Source organism: Struthio camelus, chromosome 32, assembly GCF_040807025.1.
Source record: "Struthio camelus isolate bStrCam1 chromosome 32, bStrCam1.hap1, whole genome shotgun sequence".
In the NCBI taxonomy this organism is placed as follows: domain Eukaryota; kingdom Metazoa; phylum Chordata; class Aves; order Struthioniformes; family Struthionidae; genus Struthio; species Struthio camelus.
This window is the reverse complement of record NC_090973.1, coordinates 4,515,172-4,539,163: the sequence shown is the minus strand read 5'-3', so window position 1 is coordinate 4,539,163 and position 23,992 is coordinate 4,515,172. Positions and strand designations below refer to the sequence as shown.

General features: G+C 56.6%; 2 long non-coding RNA genes across 3 annotated transcripts in view; one reads left to right on the top strand and one right to left on the bottom strand.

The window, feature by feature from the left end:
* The first annotated feature begins 2,582 nt into the window (after nt 1-2,582).
* The window catches only part of LOC138063480 (uncharacterized), a 91,135-nt gene continuing 69,725 nt past the window's right edge, over nt 2,583-23,992 (top strand). Inside the window, exons 1-4 of one of the 2 annotated variants that reach the window (XR_011137053.1) lie at nt 2,583-2,668; nt 2,954-3,055; nt 3,721-3,798; nt 5,328-5,541. This is a non-coding gene — a long non-coding RNA (uncharacterized lncRNA). Of the gene's footprint in view, nt 2,669-2,953; nt 3,056-3,720; nt 3,799-5,327; nt 5,542-23,992 lie in introns of those variants that run through there. The other variant, XR_011137054.1, reaches the window with a different exon arrangement.
* LOC138063489 (uncharacterized) lies at nt 6,132-9,078 on the bottom strand. Its single transcript, XR_011137067.1, has 4 exons — nt 8,900-9,078; nt 7,366-7,515; nt 6,992-7,055; nt 6,132-6,715 (listed from the first exon to the last, which is right to left on the bottom strand). It is a non-coding gene; the product is annotated as an uncharacterized lncRNA (long non-coding RNA).

The window sequence follows — 23,992 nt, the reverse complement described above, 5'->3', positions numbered from 1 at the left end:
GTGGCCGTGGTGGGACCCGTTGGCAGGAGGAGCATGAGGCGTAGGCAGGTAGGGAGGGGCCACGCATGCAGGCTGAGCAGCAAGTGCCCGTCCCGAGCGTCCATCCGCTGTGCGGGGCTGGTCGTGTGGCGGCGGTGGTGCTGGGGATGCAGGAGCACGTTGCTGTCGCTCTGCTGGTGATGCTCCATGACAATGTGTCCTTGGTGGCTTTGCAGGAGAAGCAAGCTGCGTGCATGGTGAGGGAGAAGGCGCGGCGAGTCCTGAGAAAGCAGCGCCTGGGAAGGCCTTCCGCGACCCCGGAGCCACGAGAGCTGGTGAGGGCTGGGGCCAGGGCGGCAGAGTGTGGTGGCAGCTGTGTGCCACTACTGTGGCAGGAAGTGGGAGCAGGGCCCCTCTCCTGTTGGATCGGAAGGAGAGGTGCAGAAGGCAGGCCCAGTGGGTGCTCCCAGCCCACCAGTGTGCTGGGGCTCGGAGCTAGTGTGTGCAGGGAGCTGTAGAAGGCTGTGTGGGGGTGCTGGAGGCCCAGAAGGCTGTGCGGTGGCCACAGCACCTTGAGGGCTGTGCTGCGGTAGTCGGAGGGGCTGGGAGAGGCAAGGCTGTGGCAGCGGCTGTAGGAGTTGGCCAGGTGGGGCAAGTGGTGGTGGTGGGGGTGCGGGAGGTCTTTGAGAGAGGAGCCTTTGAGTAGGCGTAGGGCAAATGTGGGCTGAGGCGCTGCTAGTGGAGTTGTGGAGGGAAGAGGCTGGGAGGTGAGAGCGGGGCTGCCTTGAGCGCAGCACCATCAAGCCCCTCTTTGTCCCTGGAAGCGCTTGATGGCCAGGAGGGGTGTTGCCTGGAGGAGTAGGGGCGGGGGGCTGCTAAGGGCACTGGGGCACGTTGGTGTGTGGTGGGCAAGCGGGCGGTGCTGGAAGTGGTGGTGGGTGGCAGGCAGCAGGAGGAGGGAGCGGCAGTGTTGGCGGGGGCATGGGTGCCATGGTGGGAGGAGGGAGGTGGGAGCGAGGCTGGTGTATGGGTGTGTGGGGAAAGGAGGGCGAGTGGGTTGCGGGGAGGTGGGCCCGATGGGTGGGCCAGGGGCGGCAGTGGCGGTGGCAGCGCCAGGTGCCTGGCACCTGCGAGAGTGCTCGGCACCGCGGGGAAGACACTTGCATGCGGTGGGAGGGTGCAGGGCAAAAGCTGCCAAGTTGGTGTGGAGCGAAGGGAAGAGAGAGAGGCTGTAGTTGGCGTGGGAGCAGAGGGGTGGGCTGGCTGTGGTGCGGGCTCACTTGTGGGCCCTTGCGAAGGGAGCGAGGTGAGGTGGGAGGCTGCTGAGCAGAGGGGCGCTGTTGCTGCTTGGCACCACGTGGGCCAGGAGTAGGGCTGGCGTGCTGCGTTGGGCTGCAAAGGCCTCCTTTGCTTTGTCAGGCTGTGGAGAGGGCCAGCACGGCCGCCTCGGAGCCCGGGAGACAGCAGGAGGCGGCGAGCAGCAGCGGCGGCATCGGTGCTCAGGTATGAGCTAAGGAGCGATCTGAGGCGCAAGAGGTTGTGAGGAAGGGCTTTGTTGGGGCTCTGTTGGTGGGCAGAGGTGGTGGTCTGCTGGGGGAGGGCAGTGTGAGGTTGAGCTGCTGCCCCTGAAAATGCTCCTGAGCAGAGCGGCCCTGGTGTGGGCAGAGAAGGAGCCCATGTTTGCTTCTCTCCCGGCTCCACCAGGCAGACCCATGATTCCCCCGCTTGCCCACTGGCTCCCCGAGACGGCAGCTTGGCCGCAGGCTTGGGGCAGGCGTGTGGTGCATGCAGGCCTTCCCGAAAGGAGCAGCTGCCTTTGCAGCTGGGGCCTGGACGTGCAGCTGGGGCCCCCATTAGGCACTCTGGGGAAAGGTGGTGCCAAGGCTGTGCGCCAGTGTGGTCTTCAGCCCCGCGTGCTGCCCGCCAGCTGCCCTGTGATGCAGGGAGCCCCTCAGGCAAGGCGTCTGTTGTGCTCGCAAGGCTTTGCAGGGGGGCTACTTGGGAGCAGGCAGGCGGCAGAGGCCCGAGGCGAGGGCCTAGCAGGGCCGTGGGTGGGAGCCCTTTGTGGTGGGAGTCAGGGCAAAGGGGTCGGGGCTCTTGGGCTCTTGGCTTGTGACTCTTGCCTGAAGGATTTGGGTGCCTTGAGGTGGGCTAGGCATGTTGTGCGTGGCAGCTGCATGCCAAAGGGCCAAAGAAGGCTCCTTTTGAGCGCCTGTCCCACCAATGTCTTCTCTTGTAGAGCCTGGAAAGTGTCCCACATTTGGTCCCAGTCTCCGCACCCAGCAGCAAGGACGTAAGTGCCATTCCTAACCCCCACATGCTCAGCCGTGTGCTGCTCTGTGTGCACACGGAGCTTGTGCAGGTTGTGGCCATGGGTTCCTCGGTGCAGGTTTTCCAGGCACACAGGAAAAATGGGCAGGCCTCTGGAAAAGGCATGCAGCCTGAGCAGCAAGCGCCCGTCCCGAAGGTGTGGCACTTCCTGTGTGGGGCTTGTCATGTGCCCACAGTGGTGCTGAGGATGCAGCAGCCCCTTGCCCTCGCTCTGCTGGTGATGCTCGGTGACAATGTGCCCTTGGTGGCTTTGCAGGTGGCGCAGAAGCAAGCTGGGAGCGTGGCCAGGGAGAAAGCACGGAGGGTCCTGAAAAAGCAGCGCCCGGGAAGGCCTTCTGTCCAGGAGAGAGCAGAGCTGGTGAGGGCTGGGGCCAGGGTGGCAGAGTGTGGTGGCAGCTGCGTGCCACTGCTGTGGCAGGAAGTGGGAGCAGGGCCCCTTTGCTGTGGATCTGAAGGAGAGGTGGCCAAGCTTGCCGCAGAGGGTGCCAGCACATTGGCAGCGTGCTGGGGCTCGGAGCCAGTGTGTGCAGGGACATGTAGAAGCCCGTGTTGGGGTGTTGGAGGCCCATAAGGCTGTGCGGTGGCCACAGCACCTTGACAGCTGGTGATTCTCCCTGATAATTTGGCCTTCCTCTCTTTGCAGGCAGTGCACAGACAACCTGCCAGTACAGCCATGAGGACGCCATGGAGGCTTCCTAGGCAGAAGCAGCGTAGATGGCCGTTTGCAGAGGAGGATACAGAGCCGGTGAGGCCTCAGGCAGGGCAGCACAGCATGCTGGCAGCTCTGCCGCACTCCTGGCCCAGGAAATGGCACCAGGGCCTCTTTCCTGGTGGAGCTGAACAAGGGGCGCCCAACCAAGGCACAGTGGGTCCCACAATGCTTCCAGCCTGATGGGACTCAGAGCTAGTGCTTGCACCGACATCTAGGAGCCTGTGTCAGGGTGTTGGAGGCACAGAAGGCTCTGCGGGACTCACAGCACCTTAACAGTAGCCCAGTCAGTGAGATGTGATGGGCAGGGATGGCAAAGTGCCTGTTCGCATTTCCCAGGAAAGATGCTGTGCACTGCTCCTGGTCAGGGTCAGGGAGGTCTTTCCGGAAGGAGCCTCTGAGCATCTGTAGGCCAAATCTGGGCTTAGGCCTTTTTAGACCTTGCTAACCAAGAGACAGGACAAGGCTGAGCATGGCTCAGTATGCAGCATGTTCCGCTGGATGCCTGCAGTTCTGGAAGCAACAGACTGGGAGCTGAGAAAGAGGTTCCCTTCAACCCAACACGATTGCAATTGTTGATGCGATTGATCCCCAGAGTCTTGCATGGAGGAGTAGGCTGGGCAGGGGGGATCCTCACCCCTTCTCCAGGACTAGGGCTGGCTTCATCCCTTGCCCTGCAAATAATTCCTTTTCTTTTTCAGGCTCAGAAGAGGGCCAGGAGAGCCCTGTCGGACGCCCACACAGAGTAGGACACAGCAAGCAGTGGCATCGGTGCTCAGGTACCAGCTAAGCACACAGCTGAGACCACAGACGTTGGCGGGAAGGGCTTTGCCGGGGCTCTGCTCGTGGGCATAGGTGGTGGGCTCCAGGGGGAGCACAGTGTGAGGTTGAGGGTTGAGCTCCTGCCCCCGAAAATGCTCATCAGAGCAGCCATGGCATGGGAAGAGGAGGAGACCATCTTTGCTTCTCTCACAGCCCCACCAACCAGACCCATCCTTCCTCCACTTCCCCACCGCCTCACGGAGATGCCCCCTTCACCTCAGGCTTGGGGCAGGTGTGTGCTGCATGCAGCCCTTCCCAAAAGGAGCGCCTGCCTTTTCAGCTGGGGCCCCACGACACTCTGGGAAAAGGCTGGGCCACAAAGGCTGTGCGCCAGCGTGGTCTTCAGCCCCGCGTGCCAGCCAGCTCACATCTGAGGTGGGGAACCCCACAGCCAAGGCATCTGTTGCCCTTGTAGGCTTTTGCAGCCTCCCTCCTTTGGGCTCCCTTTGGGGCAATGGGCTACTGCCCTGAAGTAGGAGAAAAAAGGAGAAAAACTGAGAGGTCACTACCTGACCAAGGAAGCCAAGAAGGTGAGAGCCTGCATATTGCAGCCATCAAGTGTACGCAGGGCTGTGAGAGCTTCCCAGACACTCCTGTCCCTTTCCCGAGCCTGTCAATCCCCTACACTGCTCACAGGACAGGGATGGACCAGGGTTGGCAGTTACCGACGACACAGGTCCCCTGGTAAGCAAGCACTGTGAGGCAGGGACTAGCCCCTATGCAGCCTGCAGTGAGACAGGCCCAGCACTGGCACACTCCAGGTTGCTCCTTCTCCCAAGGGCCGTGTCACATAGAAGCCTGGCTGTGCTCGCCCAGCTCCTGGCACCAAGGCTGTGCTGCTGCCTGCGTGGTGGCAGTGGGCCTCAGAGGGACATGGGGGGACTGCGCTAGGCTCCTTCCCCAGTGCTGAGCCCAGCACTTGTGACGCACCTGGCGCTGATTTGTTTCTGCTGTAATTGTGAATACACTTCATGTACCTGCTTCCCAGCTAGCCTAAACACAGTATTTGTTCCAAAGCTACATTGCAACAGGAAAATATTACAACTCAGCTTGCTATTTCTCAGAACAGGTGATAACAATCTGCTCAGGTTGGGAGTCTATCTCCTGAATGCATCTACTTTGTGCAGATCACTTAACCTTATCTTTCTTGGACTGAAGACACACATTCAGACAAATGCGTGCATGCATGTTTAAATGCATCTTTTCCATTATGATATGAAAGATTAAAAAGAGCCGGCTGGGGATGGGATTACCAATGGCAACCTGAGCATCTTGATTAGAAGAGGCAGGGCTGTGTAAAAGACAGAGAACCCTTTGCTAGGGTTTGTCAGGGTGCTGGGTTTTGGTAAGAGATACACAGTGACCAGGCTGCTGCAGAAAGTTCTTACTACAGTGAGGTGGAAGGAGATGGCTGAGAAAGTCTTTCTGTGGCAGAAGGGGTTCCCAATCTCATGAATAGGATACTAACACATCCTATCCCTGGCAGGATTGAAAGGACCAGGAATGCTGCTCCGCAGTCACCAGCACAAAAACGTGGATATTCCCAAGGAGAATCATCATGCAGACAACTAGAACCAGCAGGAAGAGGAAGGCCTGAAATTCTGGGACATCAGTGCACCCTGGAAGGCTACATTTCATAACAGACGTCCCACTGTCCCACACATATTACATGGGATAGCACTAGATCGCCACTGGAAAAGGACATTCATGACGTTCATTTGAAACATATTAGCATAACTTTGTTAGGCTTAAACATGAGAAACAAATGAAACCAGATTACATCACGTGCTCATTAAAAACTTTGTACTTAACAACACTCTTAAGTTCTCCTACTAGCCGCCCTGCAGATTAGAGGCAATGACAAGCTCACTGTGGTTCCCACAATCTTACAAGCTCCCAGGGGAAAGACACACAGTGTGAAGTGAAATCACAGGAATAAAGTGTCTTGGAGGTTTAACGGGGCTTGCTGAGGGCTGTTAGAGATGGAGCTGGTGCCGGAAATCCATGTCCCTCCCCAGGCACTGATTAGACCAAAGCATCACAGGCATCGCTTGCAGGAAGATGAAAGGGACAAACGGCTCTGCCCTCAAGTAGCACTTTTGATGTGTGGCGGCTCTTCCATTAATGACACACACAGACACACACAGCTTTAATGGTTTGCTTCAGTGCAGTCGACACATCCCTGCTGCCCCAGCCCTGCGTAACTCTCCCCACATCATCCTCCATTCTCGAGCACTGCCTCGCAGTGCTGACATACATATTCCTCAGGCCTAGCCTGCAGGACCCCTGAAACCTGACCCCATTTGTTGGGACCCAACATCTTCACCAGAAACCCCATGTGAGAGCAAAAAACTGATCCCCAGCCCCCAAGTCCCACTGTTTCAGTGGTGCCTCTTCAGCATAAATCACAAGCCACACTACACAACTCCTGCTCCCCTTATCCCTGAACGGAAGCAGGTTCACCACCTGCTGCAACAGCTAGATAACAGGTTGGACATCCTAGGAAATGTAAAATGGCACTCGATAGCTGCTGAAGCAATGGAAGGCTGGTCTCTGGAATTACTCCCCACTCCTCTGCACTGAGTACATTTCCAGGTGAGATTAACTACCCAGCTCACAGGGAGGTACCTCCGCACCAGCACCCACAGTTAGGTGTCCAGTTCTCTGCACTGAATCTCCTCCTAGGCATCTTCCTTGGGATGAATTGCATCCCACTGCAAAACCAACTTATTCTCTTCAGGGATGGCAAGGGCACTCCAACCTGTGGCTCTCTGCACTTCAAACACCTCAGTTTAGCCAAGGCAGAGCCTCTTCCTGGGGTCTTCATTTTTCCAAGGACACAGAACACCTTTTCTGCCCAAACCCTCCACCTCCCTGCCAAAAAAAAAAAAAAAAGAAGAAAAAAAGAAAAAAAGAAACAAGATTTGAGAGCTGGAGAAAATGCTTTGCTGTGAGGGCTTCAGATTCTGCCACAGACACATGAACTTCCTCCCACAGAGCCACCTCCCCAGCTAGCAGGCAAGGGCAGGGACACGGTGGAGTAAGGAAATGTAGCTTGTGAGCTGTATGGTAGGAGCTGTGAGAAGGGCTCAGATACCCATGTCCTGTTTAATAAACTACAGTCACAAAACCATCAAGGAGACATTTTACCCTGAAGAACTTCAAAACATGAGCCCTGAAGACAGCGGAATCTACAAAATTGAGAAGATCATTCCTGTAAAGGAAGAAAGAAACAGCTGCTGGTAAAGTGGCACGGCTGGTCCAGCAATTTATCAGTTGCCCAGAAGCCTCCCAAGTCTGCACGTCTAGTTTTTGGGCTTGGAGCTGGGGGAAATAAAAGGAGAGAGGACAGTGTTTTTAAGATCATACTGCCCAGCAATGACAGCCCCAGGATTTGCCCCCAAACACAACTCAGACTTTGTCGTAGAGCAGGTGAGGCCCCCGGAGCACTCAGGCGAGTGAGACCTGGGGCTGGCAGAAGTACAATACCTGCACAGATGGGAAAAACATCAAAGGGAAGCTACCTTTGAAACTGTGCTGCTGGGTATGACATGGCACTATCCTTCGCAGAGAGGCTGTTCACCACTCCTCTCCAGCTTGATGGAAAGTAGGAACAATCTTCTTAGCTCCCACAGCAAAGCTCCAACCATTGACTTCCCAGCCATAGTCCTGGTCTATGATTAACAAAACAAAGCTTAAAACAGACAACAGTCTTCAAAGCTTGCGTACAGCCAGGGGCCTAGTGCAGGGGAATTAGCTGCCTGATTCAGAGATTAGGTCTCAGCTCAGACCTCAGCTTAGATTAAGCTCACACCTAAGCTTTAGACGCTCTGACAACTGCAATTAGGTGGAACATATTCACCTTTGTTAGCTCTCAATTCCTATTTCCTTCTTTCTGGGGGCATCAGGACCTTCATATCCCACACCCACCTACTTGATCCTTCCAGTCTTTTCGAAGGCAGCCACTTCTGGCTTTTTCCCCAAATGCCACGCAACTGACGCGTGAGAGAACACTGAGTTACCTGCCAAGGCTTACACTGTGCAGCAGGCAGGAGCCAGAGGCAGGACCTGCCAGGCACTTTTGGAGTTGCAGTATTGTTCCTCAAGTGTCCCGTATGAGCAGAGAGCAGTGTGACTCTCTAATAAGCGCATGGAACTACAAGGAGATCACACTCCCTATGATGCACTGAAGAGGAGTACTAAACTGTCTCTCCTGTGTGGGCAACGCGCAGTATGTTAACCACACTTGGAACCAGAACAAGATGATGCCCAGGATGAGACCGCAGCTGCTGCATTTCTGAGCAAGAACGGAACAATTTGGCCCAAGCTTTTGGCTTTGCAAAACTGAGTTCTTATCTATTTCTTTGCTCTATCCAAGCACTGCGTGAAGGGAAACTGGACAGAACTTGTCCTGAGTGAAAGCATGCTGAGCCCCACTTCTAGAGCTGGAATGGCAGCTCTGATGGGGAATGAGAAACAGAAGTGATAACTGCAAAGAGCTAAAGAACGGAGGGGGTGCTATCAGTCTCCGACAATTGTATACACCTTGCAGAAAGGTGCAGAGTCTAAGCTGTTCTTCTGCACTTCCCCTGTGGCCAATGCAGAGAGCCTTCCTGAAGGAAATCTATTGCTTTCTGATTCACTTGTGCAGAGCACCTCTGATAAACCACCCTCTTCCTCATTTTCCCAGTGGCCAAGGGGACTTCATCTGGAGGAAAGATGATGGTCCACAAAGAGACCGGATTCTTCTTTAGACTGTTTTCTGCTGCCCAGATGAAGTGGGATAAGTCATGCCTCCTAAATACTGCTTTTTCTTCCCACGCAACCAGAAGAGAGAGTGCAGAATATTCACAATGGCGTAGAAACAAAATACATGACAGCACGAGACCTCTGGGAAAGTGCCATTTGTTGAAGAATGCTCCCCCTTCCCCTGGGAATAACACCTGGCATGAGAGCATTCTTCACTCAACAGCATACAAGGAAGAGTGCAGGTATTTCTGGTTGAAAACAGTCAATCAGCTTTCCCTAAAAAAGAAATAAGAAACAACACAAGCTTACCCCTGCACTGGCTTGCTTCACTGGTTGATCCTGGTCACAAGCATTTTCTGCTGCTCTGTAATGCCTGAGAGAAGTAGAGAGAAAGGCAGAAATGGGCGGTTTCCATGTTGTCACATTCAATTGTGAAGAAGCCACCTCCCGGTTAAGAAAGGCTTTTTGAAGAGCTGAATCTGGCTACCACCTCTGCTGCACACATGAACAAGGGAAAACATCCCGTCAGCTTGCAACACCACTCTTCTGGAGCAGCAAGACTGGGAGAGCAGGGAGAGCTGGCGTCCTTCCCCACTTTCTTCCACCTACACATGGCAGAAGCCCTTTCCTTTCTCTGCATCAGTTTCACTAGCTGGAAGATGGGGAAGCCACCAGCTCCTCCTCTGTAAAGTGCTTGGTGACCTATTGGGGAGCAATAGTTAGGTGCTAACCTGCAAGGGAAAACATGAACATTTGCAACCATATCTGCATCCACGCAGAGCTAGCCCACTCAAACTAAACACCAGCACACTGAACTACAAATGGACGTCTTCAAGATGTTCACTTGCAGTTTAGAGGCTAGTCAGGAGACTGTCCCCATTTGGGAAGGAGTCCCCATTAAAACAACACAGGCTCTGAAGATCAAGAAAACACACAGACATTGAAGGTCTCCTCATATACATCCCTTTTCCTCCAAAAACTCATATCTTCACTGTCACCAAAGATCCACCTTTTCAAGGGGCAGACCTACAACCGACACCCACGGTATCCCACGCTCATTGTGCTTTAAAGCCATTCAATCCAGGATGGTAATAGAGACTCTGTACCCGATCAGATCATTTCTCTGAGACCACTCTGGGCCCCAAGTTTCACCTCCCTTGATACCTGCACTGACAGATGGGAAAGTGATAAGAGAAAAACCACCAGTCAACTTTCAGGGACAATTAAATGCATGGGTCTCGGTGATAATGCAGACAACTTCCTAACACTACCTGCCTGAGTACAAAAAGTCTGAACTCTGGCAAACAGGCCCTTCAAACAGCATGTGAAAGTTTCTCAGAAATGAAGCAAGCAACTGGCTAGAGTTTCAAGTCCAAGATTCCACACTTGCCCTCTTTAGTCGTTTTCTTATGACATGTGCTGGTCGCAGGTCACAAGCAGAGCTTGTCGTTTTGCAACACAAAACAAGCTTTCCCCAAATTCCTGGACCTCCTCTAAAATAATTACAAAACTCCTATGTTGGCATAAGAATGTGACAGGCATATTAAAAAAAGGACTTGGGACCTCTTATTTCAGGAACAAGCTGGAAAAAAAAACCCATAGGGACAACAGTAAGTTTATACACATGACATTTGAACAAGCTGATGGCTAGAGAAGAAACTTGTTTGTCAGCAAACCCATGTAACCTGACCTCTCTGCAGGACACAGTTCAAAACACCTTCAAAAGATACATGCCTTCAACTTTCTAGTGAAGCTTCGTAAAAGAAACGACCTTGATGTAAACAACGGAACTGAGCTTGTCCAGAAATGGTGCAATTTGCTTCCTTAATTTGAACATTCTGCCATCATTACAAACAAAACAAAAGAAAACAAAGCACACCAAAACAAAGCAAAGACATAGTTACAAAGGGATTCTTTAAGAGTCTTGTCTAAACTCTACATTCAGTTAACTAAAGGGCACCTAAGGGTGCACAAGGAATTGATTAACTGACATTACTGCAAAAAGCCAGACGCTACAAAGGTCACCCCTAGGAGAACAGACTTCCGCCTATGCCTAAGCAAGTCACTGGCACACCAAAGGCTCTCTCATTCACTTGTAACATGCATCTTCACTTTCACAAAAACCTTACAAAGCCACTTCAGCCAAGAACTAGCCGACAGCATTTTGGGGTTTGTTGTCATTCTTTCCAGAAAGAGCTTGCTTAATTCCATAGATCCTGACAGAAGCTTGTTAGAGAAGAGAATTGTAGCTGATTTAGCTTCAGCTTAGCCCAAGTCTGACTCTTGCTTAGTATTAGTGCCCGAAGTAGATGAAGCCGGCAGGCCTCAAGGCCCAACTGTCAGTGAACTCCAGAAACATTGCTGATGATGTGACTTTGCCCACCAGGTAACTGCAAAACAGATTACAATCAGCTAATACAAATACAAAACTAGCTAGTGAGGATACAAAGTAGAATGCAGGGGACAAGATGGGATGCACCTGGGTTGTGGTTGACCTTCCAGAAGGGAAGGCACTGTGGGAAACAAGGACATGGCAGCCAGCCTGGGATAAAGGCCTAGATCAGACAGAAGGAGAGAGACACCAGTCAGAAGGAGAGAGACACCAGTCAGAAGGAGAGAGACACCAGTCAGAAGGAGAGGGACCACTGACTCAGTAAAGAAGACTGGAGGAGACCTTCCCTGGCAGGCAGGGAAATAAAACTGTAAAGGGTATAATTACCCCAGAATTTCTTTGTTCGGGGTCCCTTCCCAGAGGCACCCAGCTCAAGCTGTCACTATGCTGTACTGTCATTTACATGAATCATTCATTTTGCTGCTATACGTGTGTGAGACTCTGCTCCTTGGAAACCTCGGGTCAAACTGTTCCCATAACAAGCTATATTAGCAAAAAAGCTCCGGCTGATTTAGACATCCTCAACCAAAAGACTGGAGACTTTCAGCTGAAACACTCTCGCTGCTGCCCATGGGCAGAGGCACACAACCAGAGAACACCACCTGGAGTCCAGGTCACTCTGCTGACATGGGACCTCAACCGCTGGCAGGAGAAATAGTGTATCCTGTCACAGTCACTCAGCACAGACAACATCATGAATGAAAAGCCTCACCATTTCAGTAACAATGATTTAGGAGAAGAACCAGAGTTTTCCTCGGGACACAACACCCAAAAACAATAAGGCATACTAATTACTTGGAAAACGTACAACTCCTGATGTTCTCTCCCTTGCCTCAGTCTGCCCAGGGTCCTCCACCCGTGCCTCGATGCTGAGGAAAGAACAGGCAGAACGGGGCTGGGCAGCCACACACACGTCTCGCACAGACCGACTTCCCTGCGCAGCACCCAGACTCCCAACGCTACGCATCAGGTCCTGAGTTCTCCCTTCCCAGCACCTCGCCGATCATCTCCCCCACACACATGGCACAGTCTCTCCAGCAGCACCTCCTGCCACCGCGGCAGCATCTCAGCAACACCCCACACACCTCAACCAGGCAACAGACTGCTCACACACAGCTGTGACTCCCACCACTGCGACTTCGGCCTCTTTCTCACATGCCTCCCACTAACACCCCCTTCTCGCACCCAACGTTTCTGGCTGTTACCAGCAACAACATACCACCCCGGCCTAGACGTAAAGCCTGCCTCCTTCCTCAAGGAAACAAAGAGACTAAAGAGTACTAAGCCATCTAAGGTCACAAGCAAACACACAAATCACTACCTTCTGGAAGCTCCAGAAAAAGACAAGCCCACGTAGGACACGAAATAAAAGACAGAAAAGAAACTCACAGGCACCCACTTAAATAACATCCGGCTAAAGTAATGCTCGGGAACTAGGTCTCACAACCAATTCTCAGCTGCACACTTCCTCACCAGGCAGGAGGCAGCAGTCAGGGGACAGAGTTTGTCAGTTGATACAAAGAGGGAGTCTGGCAAATACTTCTGCTTCAGGAACAGGAACTGCAGGTGGTTTCTAAAGTTTCTTCCTAGTCTTTTTGAAAGTAATTAGAAAACACTGGAAGAATTCTTCAGTCTTTCTTCAACCAAATCCCTTCTTCTCAACTCTCATCCTCCCACCAAGCTAGTGCCACCGCTATTGGACCATCTCCCCTTTTGTGTCAGGTACACCCAAACTTCCTACAACAGAAATGATATCCTTCACAGAGCACACGATGTTTGCTCGCAATATACGACCAAAATCAAGCACAAAATATTGGGAGGGGGGGGAGATGGCAAATGCAAATCTATTCCTGTAAAAAAGCATTCTCATTCAGTACTTGCTCATATTTCAGAAGGTAAAACTCAGGAAGGCAAAACATCTCTGTGTCCTCCAGGTCAACCTTTAGCACAACGTTAGTTTCAGTGGAGCTGTCTTCAGGCACAACTTGCCAGCAGCAGCCTTCCAGCAGACACAAAGTACAACTCAACCTTCCCAGTGTGACCTTCAGGGATAACTACCGCTTAAATACCTGGCTACAGTAACAACACCCGCTCTTGAACAGAAGCACATCCTGCTCCAGGTTTAGGAGAGCACTCACCATCCGCGATAGTGCTGCCCTGTCCTTTCTCAAACCCTTCGGGGTCAGATGTAGTTTGATCACACAGGAGGAGCCATTTTCTCTACATAATTCAGTAATAAATGAGGAAAGCTCAGATTTGCTAAAGCAGCCAGAGGCAGGGAGCACGGATGGACACAAGGCAGAAGGAAGGAAAAATGCAGCTATACTTAGATGCCTCCATCTCCAACAGCAACACCCACCTCGATGAGAGGGTTTCGCTCTGCCTTTACAACTGGGGTTTCACCAAGCGATGAAAGCAATAAGGACAGTGGTGTCGAGGAATACTGGAAACACCCGGGAAACCCGGGCCCTGACCCGTGAGTCCCCTGACAACGCTCCCCCCGCCAGGCCGCGCTCCCGGCCTGCTCCTCAGCCCGGCGAGGACAGCGCCCGCTCGGGGCCGCCCCTTCCCTTTCCCCCTCACACCCGCCGCAAGAACGGCAGCTCCCACACGAGGTGTCTCGCTCCACACACACTCCCCTCCGCCGAGGCCCTGCTCTGTCCCCAGCCCTCTGTCCCCGGCCCCGCACACGGCAGCTCCTCAGCCTCCAGCACCGGCAGCTGCAGCACCCCCAGCCCCGCCCCCCACTCCGGAAGTGACGCCTCCAGCCCCAAAGTCCCGCCCACCCCGTGCTCCCCCATTGGCTCCTGGGAGGTGGGGCGGGGCCTCCTGGGGTGAGGCGGGAGAGGCAGGGGGTGGCAGTGCGCATGCTCTGCAAGGGAGCTGAGGGGCTGGGAAGGGAGGGGAGCTGAGGGCGGGGCCCTGAAAGGAGGGGTGGGGCGGGGCCTGAGGGGGCAGGGTCAGATCGGAGCATGCGTGCTGGTGCAGAGGAGGGGTGGAGGGGTGGGCGTGGCCTGTGGGCAGGGCGGGGCGGAGAGGCGGGTGGTGCCGCGCGGGGCAGCGTCTGGCGGGGCCGGGGCCGCCCGGAGCCTGGAGCCGGAGCGGCGGGAGCTGCCGCGCCGGGGCCGAGGACCGCGGGCCGGGGCCGGGGCTGGGGAGAGCGAGCAGCGGGGGGCGGGCGCGGGGGCAGCCGGAGCCCGGCCCGGCCCGGCGGTCTGCCAGCAGCTGCTGGGGAAGGCCCGGCCCGGCCGGGGCCCCTGCGGCCCGGGAGCCGCCCGCGTCGGCGCCCCTTCTGCCGGCGGCCCCTTCTGCCTCGGCCCCAGCCCGGCGGCGGGAGCTGAAAGCCGCGAGCGAGGGAAGCTCCTTCCCTCCGGGGCCGGCCCTGCCCGGAGCTGCCTGCGGAGAAGCCCCGGGGGAAGTGTGCTGGGGGCAGCGGAGCCGGGAGCAGCCCTGCCCCACGCAGCCCCTCTGCCCTGCCGGGGCCGCTCCTTCCCCGGAGCTTCCCCAGCCCGCGTCCGGCCGTTTGTGGTGATCCCTGGATGTCGCCTGGCGAAGGCTGGGTGGTGCTTGGTGTCTGCTGGGAGACCGATGCTGGCGAGCTGGGACTGACGGGTCAGCACGAAATGTGTCTCCGGCTGAGAGCTGGACGGGAGGACGCAGGCGTTTCGTGCCGCCTTGAGTTTGACCTTCCGAAATAGCAGCTTGTGCTGACTGAGAATGTATTTTTATAGGGATGGGTTTGCATTTAAAATCCCCCCTCCCCAATTTTTTCTGCTTGACTTTAGTACCCTATTGAGAGCCAATGTTCTGCGTGTGATAGGCAAGGTGCAGTTCAGGAGAAGAGCTTTGTTCTGGGGACGTTTTGTACATCTGACACAAGCAACGCTTGGGCCGCTGGCCAGCAGCCCGCTGGCACAAGAGCACCGTTTTGCAATGGTGCCGCTTCCCCGTGGAGCGCGAGAGCGTCAGTGCAAGAGGGACTGGGGGCTTCAGGCAGTGCCCAGGGCCTTTGCCCCGCCACAGTGATGCCCATGACAAGCTTCCAGCAGCAGCAGCCGTGCAGGTCTGAGCGTACACTGATGCAAGAGGAAGAAATCTGTCCTGAGGATTCAGGTTTTAAGTCTACATTTTGGATACTGTAATTCATATTGCTTTCATGTACCCTGATAGCAGTTTGTTCATGACTCTCCCTTCCCTCATGTGTGTTGCTTCGAACTGAAAGCGCACAAGTGATGATTTCTCTTGTTTTACTCTCCTTGTAGTTCACTCCCTGTAAAGCTTGATGGGAAAAGTGTTTCTGAAAAGTGGCAGCTGGCTAAGATAAGAAGGGAAGCACAATAAAGCTCCCTGCCTTGCTCTGTGCTGGTCCTGGAAGTTGTCTGCTGCAGGCTAGGGTGTGTGTGTTGTGTGTGTGTATGTGTCTGTTGCAGGGGGAAGTATTTAAAAGGAGCAGAAGGCAGGTATTTAAAACTAGGGAACCCTGTTAAAAATCCATATGCTATACTTTCCTGTAATGGGAAAAAGCAGGAAATTGAGAAGAAGAACAGAAAAGAACCTTTTTTTCTGAAAGGAAAGTCATTAGGTTGCCTATTAATTGCAATTAATTCATGGTAGTAACTCCATTCCCCCGTCCTTCCCGCTCCAGGGCTGACTTTCATTCGGAGTGTGCCAGGGGCCCAATGGGAAAGGGCAGAGTGAAGGGGCTTTGGGCTGGCTCTTGAGTGCAGCCCCAGGGCAGGGGGCTGGGGGTAGTAAAGGAGTGTGGGGAAAAACAGGTCCATGAACCTCTGCACTAGAGATGAGCTTTTTTGTCTCTTGTTATGGTGTCAGGTTAGGGGTAGGTGTCACATGGGGCTGAGGGGAGGTAAAGCCATGCTGCAGCAGCGCATGGTCTGTTGCCTACAGTCCTGCTCTTAGCTTGTGACAGTCCTTGCAGTTTTGTGGTGAGAGGGATTTCTAGCTGAAAAAAAGCCCCACGAGCAGGAAGAGAGAGGAGAGGGCAGCTCCCCATCTGGCCTGGGGTTCCAGCAGCTGGAGGAGGTGCTGAAAGCCGAGCCCACAGCAAGGGACTGAGGCTGCGGGTTGTCTCACTTGATTTGGGAGGAGAGTGTTCCCATCTGCTGACCTGATGGTCAACCAGGTGGCTGAGCTGGTGAGGAAAGCCTTAAAGTGGGAGCAACTGCGGGGAGAGGGTGAGTCAAAAAAGAGGGAGGAAGTGCTGGCCTGGGCTGGCAAGGAAAAGGTGCAGGGTGATGTGGACAAGAGAAACCCCAGAGAGAAAGTAGTGGGAATGCAGGGAGCTCTGCCTAGGGATGGACGATGGGCCTGTCGAGAGCTATGAGTGAGGATTAGCAGGCAGACCAAGAGGGGTGGCCTTGTAGTGGATGTGTGCTATGGACTGCCTGAAGAGGGGCAGCCTCTGCAAGGCCTGAGGAGTGTAGAGTTGAGGAGAAGAAAACTCTTCCTGCTACCTAGATAGCAGCTCTCAGCTAGGCTTAAAAGCTGAGACCAGAGGCATGGAGGCAATAGCATGGTGCTGTGTGTCCCCAGGGGGACCGCCATGGCATTGTGATGGGGGTCTCTATGGCAACCACCAAGGCACTGTGATGGGGTCCCCACGGCGACCACCAGGGCTTTGTGATGGAGGTGGCATCATGCCCACAAGGCCATTGTGATGGGGCGGTCGCCATGGTGACCGTATCCCTACTGGGACCAGAGCCCCCAGGGGTCCCCACTCTGAGGAGAGCAGCTCGACCAGGAGGGAGCAGCTCCCCCTTGGTGCCAGAGTAGCAGGTCCTCACGAGTGGATCCCAGACATGGACAAGGAGCAGCAGGCGAACGCCTGCTCCCAGTCCACGGACGGGCACCCAGGCACGCAGGAGTGCAGGAGGAAGGTGAGTGGTGGGGCTGGAGGGAGAGGCAGGCAGCAGGGATGGGACCTGCATGCAGAGCACGAGGATGGTGGGGAAGGGGAGGTGGGGCAAGACAGCCAGGCATGAGCTCGCCCAGCGAGGGGGCATTTATTCGTGGCCCTGGGGATTTTCTCTCAGATAAAGCACACACCAGCCTGGATACTCCAAGGCCCACAGGGAGCCCGTGAGCTCTGCACTGAGGGGCAGAGAGAAGCTGTGGGCCAAGCGCAGCTGGGCCATGCGTGGCCATGAGGTTCCCTTTGACATGGGGCTGGGGTTTCCTGTGCTTCAGGGGCTACTCGTACCAACACAACCACCTCCATCATGTGCCCCCTTCTTCCCGCAGGTGGGCCAGCAGGAGCTGCACACAGTGGTGCAGCGCAGCCGGACCCCGGCTTCGTCCCACCAAAGGGACAGGCTGCCTTCGCTCCCCGGCCCACAGAGCTCGTGGGCCTCTGAACACGGCATCGTTGCAAAGGTACAGAGCTGAGCAGCGATGGTGGCAAAGCCTCTGCCTGACTCCCCGGAGGTGCCAAGAAGCGGGTGGGAAGTGCTGGGAGAGACCGGGAGGTCTCTGCCCCCAGCAGGCTGACTGCCTGCTCTGCACAGCAGTCTGCAAGGACATGCCTTGGGGTGTCCGAGAGAGCTGCCTTTGCCTGTCTCTTGCCCCATGGTGACAAACCCTCTCCCCACCCGGCCTTTGGGAGCAGAGCAGCAGCCGTCCACATGGGAGAGTGCAGCCATTGGCGAGGCCATCGGGGCCACAGGAAATTTCCATGTGGGAAGGATGGAGGGCAGGGGGGAGGATGGCAGGAACTTAGCCTTTCTGATGGGGTTTGATTGCAGGTGGTGGAGGACACTGCCAGGGACGTTCCCACTGTGGCACAAGCTCTGCATCCCTCCACTGGCCTTGTAAGGAAGGCTCCTCTGGGGCACAGGGAGACAGCGCCTGGCAGGACTCGCGCAAGAGCAGGGCCACCACATCTGCCTGGCTTACCACCTCTCCCAACCAAGGCAGCTCGGCAGGCTCATGGAGGCCTGGAGACCTCTGCAGCTAAAACTGCAGGATCTACAAGGCAAAGCAAGCTGCCTGCTCTAGAAGCATCGTGCAGGTCTTCTCCCCGAGGCAGGGCCAATGCCATGGACACCAAAGGGGTGGCCAGGAGAACCCTGGAGAGAGAGACCAAGGGATTAGAGAAGCTGGCAGTGAATTCCAGCACAGCTGCTGCCAGGGAACACTTCCCACCTGTTAGTGCTGCTGGGAAGGCTGTGGACTCAGGGAAGAGCCCGACAGAGGAAGAGCTAAAGCCATGCCCTCTTTCCTTGCCTCCCCTTCCAAAACGCAAGCAGGAAGCTCACGGTCCCACCCGGGCAATGCAAGAGCTCGTCCACTGCTTGCCTGAGCCCAGGCCTGGCTCTTGTGCATCAGCCCTGGGAAAAGCAAGGCTCTTGCTAGACGACAGTACCAGGACAACTCTTCCCCTGACAAGCCAGCAACTCTCCGGAAGCTCCTCCTTTGTCCCAGCAGCACAGGCCATTCCTGAAAGGGAGATGCGAAGCACGCCAGCATACAAGGAGCAGGATGAGCTGCTTTCTGCTCCCGGAGATGCCTGTGCGCAGGAGGTCAAGGCAGACTGTTCAGGCACGCTGGTGCAGAGGCAGGACTTGGTGCTAAGCAAGTCCTCAGTGTCCCAAGGTGCAGAGCTGCAGCCTCGTGAACTGCAAGTGCCCCCTGCTGAGACGCGCCAGGGAGAAACAGCCTCTTCTGCCCCGCATGATGCCCTGCAGTGTGCGACAACAGCCACAGGTTTTTCAGGGGAAGCTGGACTCCCCATGCCCTGCTGTGCTGAGGTGTCACCTGGCTTTGAAGAAGACATCCCTGCCATCTCCCACAGTGACATGGCCCCACCATCGCCTTCCGTGCCTGAGCCTGCCAGCCTTGTGCAGAACATCCTTGGAGAAGCTGGCCTGGAAATGATGGCTGAGAGCCAGGGCCCTGCCCCACAGGGCCCTGCCCCGCCTGCTGGGGCTGTGGAGGGTGCAGGCCTGGGGCTGGAGTCTGCTGCCTTGAGCCGTCCTGATGACAGGAGCCCTGGACCTGGCCGGCATCCAGCACAGCCTGATGTGAACGAAGCCACGAAGGAGCTCAGTGCAGCCGTGCCCAAAAGGACATCATCAGCACAAACCAGCAGTCTAGCAGTACCAGCAAGCCCAGGCCAGGACGAGCCCACAGAGCAGGACAAAAGCACAGCCCCTGCAGCTCAGCAAGGGCCTGATGCCCGTGCTGGTGGGGGCAAAAGGGAGGTCAGCGGGGCCGGTGCACCCGCTTCTCCAGGCAAGGGGGGTGCTCCAGGGACATCACGATGCCCCCGGGCAGGGCAGGGCCCAAAACAGCAGCCTTTGGGCATCATCTGCCATGTGCAAGGACAGCCTCTGCGCGTGCACCCCGACAACACCTCGCAGTATCTCGCAGTGCTCTCCATCAAAACAGAGCCGCTGGAGGAGCTCGAGAGGAGCAGCCTGGCGCGCACCGGGCACACCTTGGCCCAGCTGCGAGAAGCCTGTTTCCAGAGGAAGAAGCTGAGCCTGCAGGAGAGCGAGGGCGAGGAGGCCAAGGGGAAACGTTTCTCCCTGACAGCGTCAGGATCCCTCAACGTCAAACGCAAGGAGGTGAGTGCCAAGGATGGGCTGGGCCAGGTGGTAACCCTGCCTGCGCTGGGGCCAGCCGCTGCGCCCCACTGCAGCAGCGTGACTCTCCCAGTGGGAGCAGGGCCCCGGGAGGCCTTTTGTGGTGGGAAAAGCAGCGCCCTTCACAAATGTGCCTCTCTCCTTTTAGCTGCTGGCCAGAAATTCCTTCTACAACTTGTGGAAACCTGAGCTAACGCGAGTGGAGCTCCTGAAGGATGCCAGGGGCAAGTGGGAGGTGCTGGAGCGGCTGTATGCCCATGCCCCCAGGAGGGAGCGGGAGGTGGGAGCCAGGAAGAGAGTCCTGGGAGCGGTGCAGGAAGAGCAAGGGGACTGGAGCACTGAGGAAGAGGAGGAGGAGGCAGGTGAAGAGCTTCTGCAAAGCGAGGAGCTGGAGGAAAACACGTCCTTGCGCGAGATCTGGGTCAGACCTAGCCTCAGGAGCCTCTTAGCAGACGAGGAAACGTGCCCCCAGAAGGTGCCTTGCTCGCCCAGCGTCAAGGCCGGAGACACTGCCAGGGAGGCAGCCGGTGACATGGAGAACATGCCTCTGGAGCCAGCAGTGCTCGGAGGAGCCGAAGCAGGGGCATGTGCTTTGGGGGATGGCTTTCAGGAGGCAGGGGACAGCGTGTCTCTGGCACCATCAGAGAGACCAGAAACAAAGCCAGAGGCCTGGCCTGCAGCTGGAGACCCTCAGAAGGCAGAGGAAAAAGTGCCTGCCTCTGCAGCAGAAGCTGTGCCAGAGGCCCGTCTCTTGGCTGGAGGCCCTTGGGAGGAGAGCATCAGCTTGCCTCTCGCAGCACCACTGCCCGAGGGAAGAAAAGCAGTGGCTTCTGCCTTGTGTGGAGGCCCTCCTCCCCAGGTGAGCAAGGAGCACATCATTGGTCTCCACCATCAAAGGGGTCTGCTGTGTGAGCTGTGTCTGGGGTGTGCAGGGTGGGGGCAGAGAGTTGCCCCGTCCCGTGGGATCCCCCTACCCGTGGTGCCAAGCTGTCACCCTCAGGCCTTTGCCCTCTGCGATATCTGCCATGGGGGAGCTGCCTGGTGCTCTCCGTTTCCAAGTGCCCAAGGCCCAGGGCTGAGGTCCCCTCCAACGCCTGCACTGCGGTCAGCCCTGGGGCCTGGATGCAGAGCGAGGAGGGAAGGGGCGACCCCAGCAGCAGCCCCCTCCCACACCCAGCGAGCGAGCCCCCTTCTGCCACCCACCCGGCCACCTCTCTTCCCCCCTGCCCGTCACAGCCCCCAGCCCAGCCCTGCTGCTATGTCCCCACGACAAGCCTTGTCCCGTCTCTGTGCCACCTGCAGGTCCCTTGCCTTGGGACTCACAGCTCTTGGCAGCATCCCACAACCCCAAACCCTTCCGCACATCCATCCCAGGGCACCACTGTCCTGAGCATCACCAGCTGACAGCACGTGGTGTGTGGGCTTGCTCTCCCCGTGCAGGTTGCCTCTGAGCCCAAAGAGGAGAAGTCATCCCCTATCTTCAGACAAGCACCAGAGGTGGACCCAGGTACGTACCCAAGTCAAGAGCCCTTCTGGGCACGGCGGGCCCGTCCCAGCACAGCGAGCGGCACCGGGGCCGGCAGCAGTAAGCGCTCGGGGGCTGGCCGTGCCGAGGCCATGACCCCTCGGGAAAGGCCTTGGTGGTGGCGACAGGCAGGTCCTGCACCCCCACAGCCCCTCGCCCACGGCTCTCCTTCCCCCACAGGCATCACCACCCTCCCGGACACCGCAGCTCCCAGGCGACGGCCCTCGCTGCTCAGGACAGTGCTTCAGGCTCTGCGCAGAGCTTTCTGCTGCAGCTGTGCCACGGGGCAGCGAGAGCAACGGCGCCAGAAGGCCAGTGCCAGGCAGGTGCCCTGAGATGGGGGCTGGCACAGAGCAGAGAGGCAGAGCGATGGAGACTGTCCCGGCTGCTACAGAAATGCTGCCCCATCGTGTCCTGTAGCACCTATGTGCCCACACCAACCCTAGTTGGTGACAGCCTTTTTCCTGCTTTGAATAAAACCCTCGGAAGCTTTTTTCCCCCCTTTGTTACTTGTTGCAGGCAAATCTCCATAGCAAGACTAGTGCAGGCAATGGCAACGAAGCCAGGCAGGTCTGGAGAGAAAGCCGTTGAAGCAGTCACAGAGTCAGAGAGCAGCTGGGGTGGGAAGGGGCTTCTGGAGGTCTTGGCAGCTGGAGGCAGCCAGCAGGGGTTTCCCAGGGCCCGGCAGGGTCAAGCTCTGTCTCTGTTGCACCACCCTCAGGCTTCACAGGCTTTTGGCCCTCTCTGAGGGGAATTTTCCCTGCTGCCACTTGTGTCGTGGCCCCTCGTCCTGTCCCCAGGCACCTCGGGAAGGGTCTGGCTCCGTCCTCTCCCCACCCTCCCCTTCGTCAGCTGCAGGCAGCAGCGAGATCCCCCTGCGCCTTCTCTTGTCCCGGCTGAACAGACCCATCGCCCTTGGTCTCTCCTCATACGTCCTGTGCTCCAGCTCCCAACCAGCTCGGGGGTGTCCACTGGGCTTATGCCACTGTGTCCATGTCTGTCTGGGAGTGGGGAGCCCTAACTGGAACCTGTGCCCAGACGTGGTCTCTCCCGAGCCGACCCCAGGGCAGGAATGCCTTCCCTCGCCCTGCCGGCTGCTCTCTGCTAACACAGCCAAGTGTGGGGCCGGCCTTGCTGCCCGGGCACGCTGCTGACCCCAGCCCAGCTTGTGCCCAGGACCTGCAGAACTTGATCTGCGGAGCTGCTCTCCAGTGACCAGGCCCCTGCCCAGCCTGCTGTGGGGCTTTTACTTTTCCCAGCAGCCCATTTCTGTGTCCTGTCAAGGTCCCTCAGAAGAACAGCCCTGCGTATCTACCACTGTTGGTACCTGCCAACCTCCCATGCAAAACAGGGCTGCTTGGAGCCCTACGGTCTTATCTGGTGATCTCTGGGCTGTGCCTGACCCCGGTTACCATCCCCAAACCTGCTCTGCTCCTCTTGTCCACGCACTGTGGGACAGCACCCCTCATCAGTGGGGCACTGCCCTCTTGCCTTGCCAACACCCTCAGCTCCTGCTTCCCCTTCCTGTACGAAGCAGACCCACTCTTGCTGCTCCCAACAACAGACTCTTTGGAGCAAAACCATTGGAGCTGTGATACAGCAAAACCTGCCCTCCTGGCTACCCATCATCAAATCAGTTCCCACGTGGCTGCCCTCCCCGCTAAGGCTCTGCGTGCAGTGTTACCTGGCTAGGGGGTCCAAATCTGAGGCACTCCTTACACCTTTCAATTGGCTGTCAGGCAAGGGTTGCTGTTTTGCATATGTGGTCACCTTGGGGACCTACAAGCTGCTTCTGCTTGCATCCCAGCTTCCCTTGCCAAGGCTTTCTTGACTGTAGTGTGGGGGCAGATCCAAGGTAGAGATGGGGAGTCAGGTCAGGAGGCCGGGGACAGGGTCAGGTCAGCACCTGAGGGTGCAGGGCCAGGCACAGGCATGCCTATGACATAACTCAGGCCAGGCCCAAGGACAGGGGCAGCAGCTCCCCAGCAAGGGGGAGGAGGCCCCACAATGACACTGGTCACTTTTTTGTCTGCCCTGCTCTTGTGTCCAGGAGATCCCCCTCCCTGTCTGCCTGCAGCCCCTCCATGCCCACCCTGCTCCCCAGCACAGCACAACAGCCCTGGTCCTGCAGCCCCTCCACAGCTCCTACTGCCCCAGGGACAGAGACACCTGTCCCGAGCTGCTGCACAAAGAAACCTGTTTCTTCTTCTCATTTTCTACCTGAATGCTGCCCTGCTTTTCTCTAGGGAGGTTGCTGCTCCCCAGAGAGCTTTTCCCCAGGTGAGTGTGTCCGTGCTGGCCTGGCTGGATGTTCCTACATCCCCTCCCCTGTGCTCCCCACAGGGCCCTGGGCTGGCATTGCTGCTCTGCAGAACGAGTGGGCTGTGGGGCCACAGGGTGACTCCTGACTCGGCCTTGGCTGTACTGGTTGGCGCTGGAAGCAGACCCAGCCAGACAAGGATCACCACCACTGACACTGCTGGCACATCTCTGTGCTCTTGGACAGTGCTCAGAACGACCCCCCCCACCTCCACCCCCCCCGGGCATTTGCAATGGCACAAGGTGTGTGTGGGTGTGCACTAGCTCCAGCCTGTGGTTTTTCCCTGAGGGTGCATGAATCACTCTCCAGTTCCCCTTCCCTGGGCTTCCTGGGTCCCCTCTCCAGGGATTGCAGAGCCCTTGTTTCCCTGTGCATACCTGGGTGTAGTGCTTAGCCTTCTGTTAACTCCACCAGGGACGGTGGTGGAGTTTTGTGAGGCTCCACTCACTGCCCACCCCCAGGCTCACGCTGTCCCTCAAGATCCCCTCAGCTCTCCTGGGGGGCTCAGATTCCCCTCCAGAAGGATGAGCATCTGTCATCAGCACCGTCACCTGTGCGACAACAC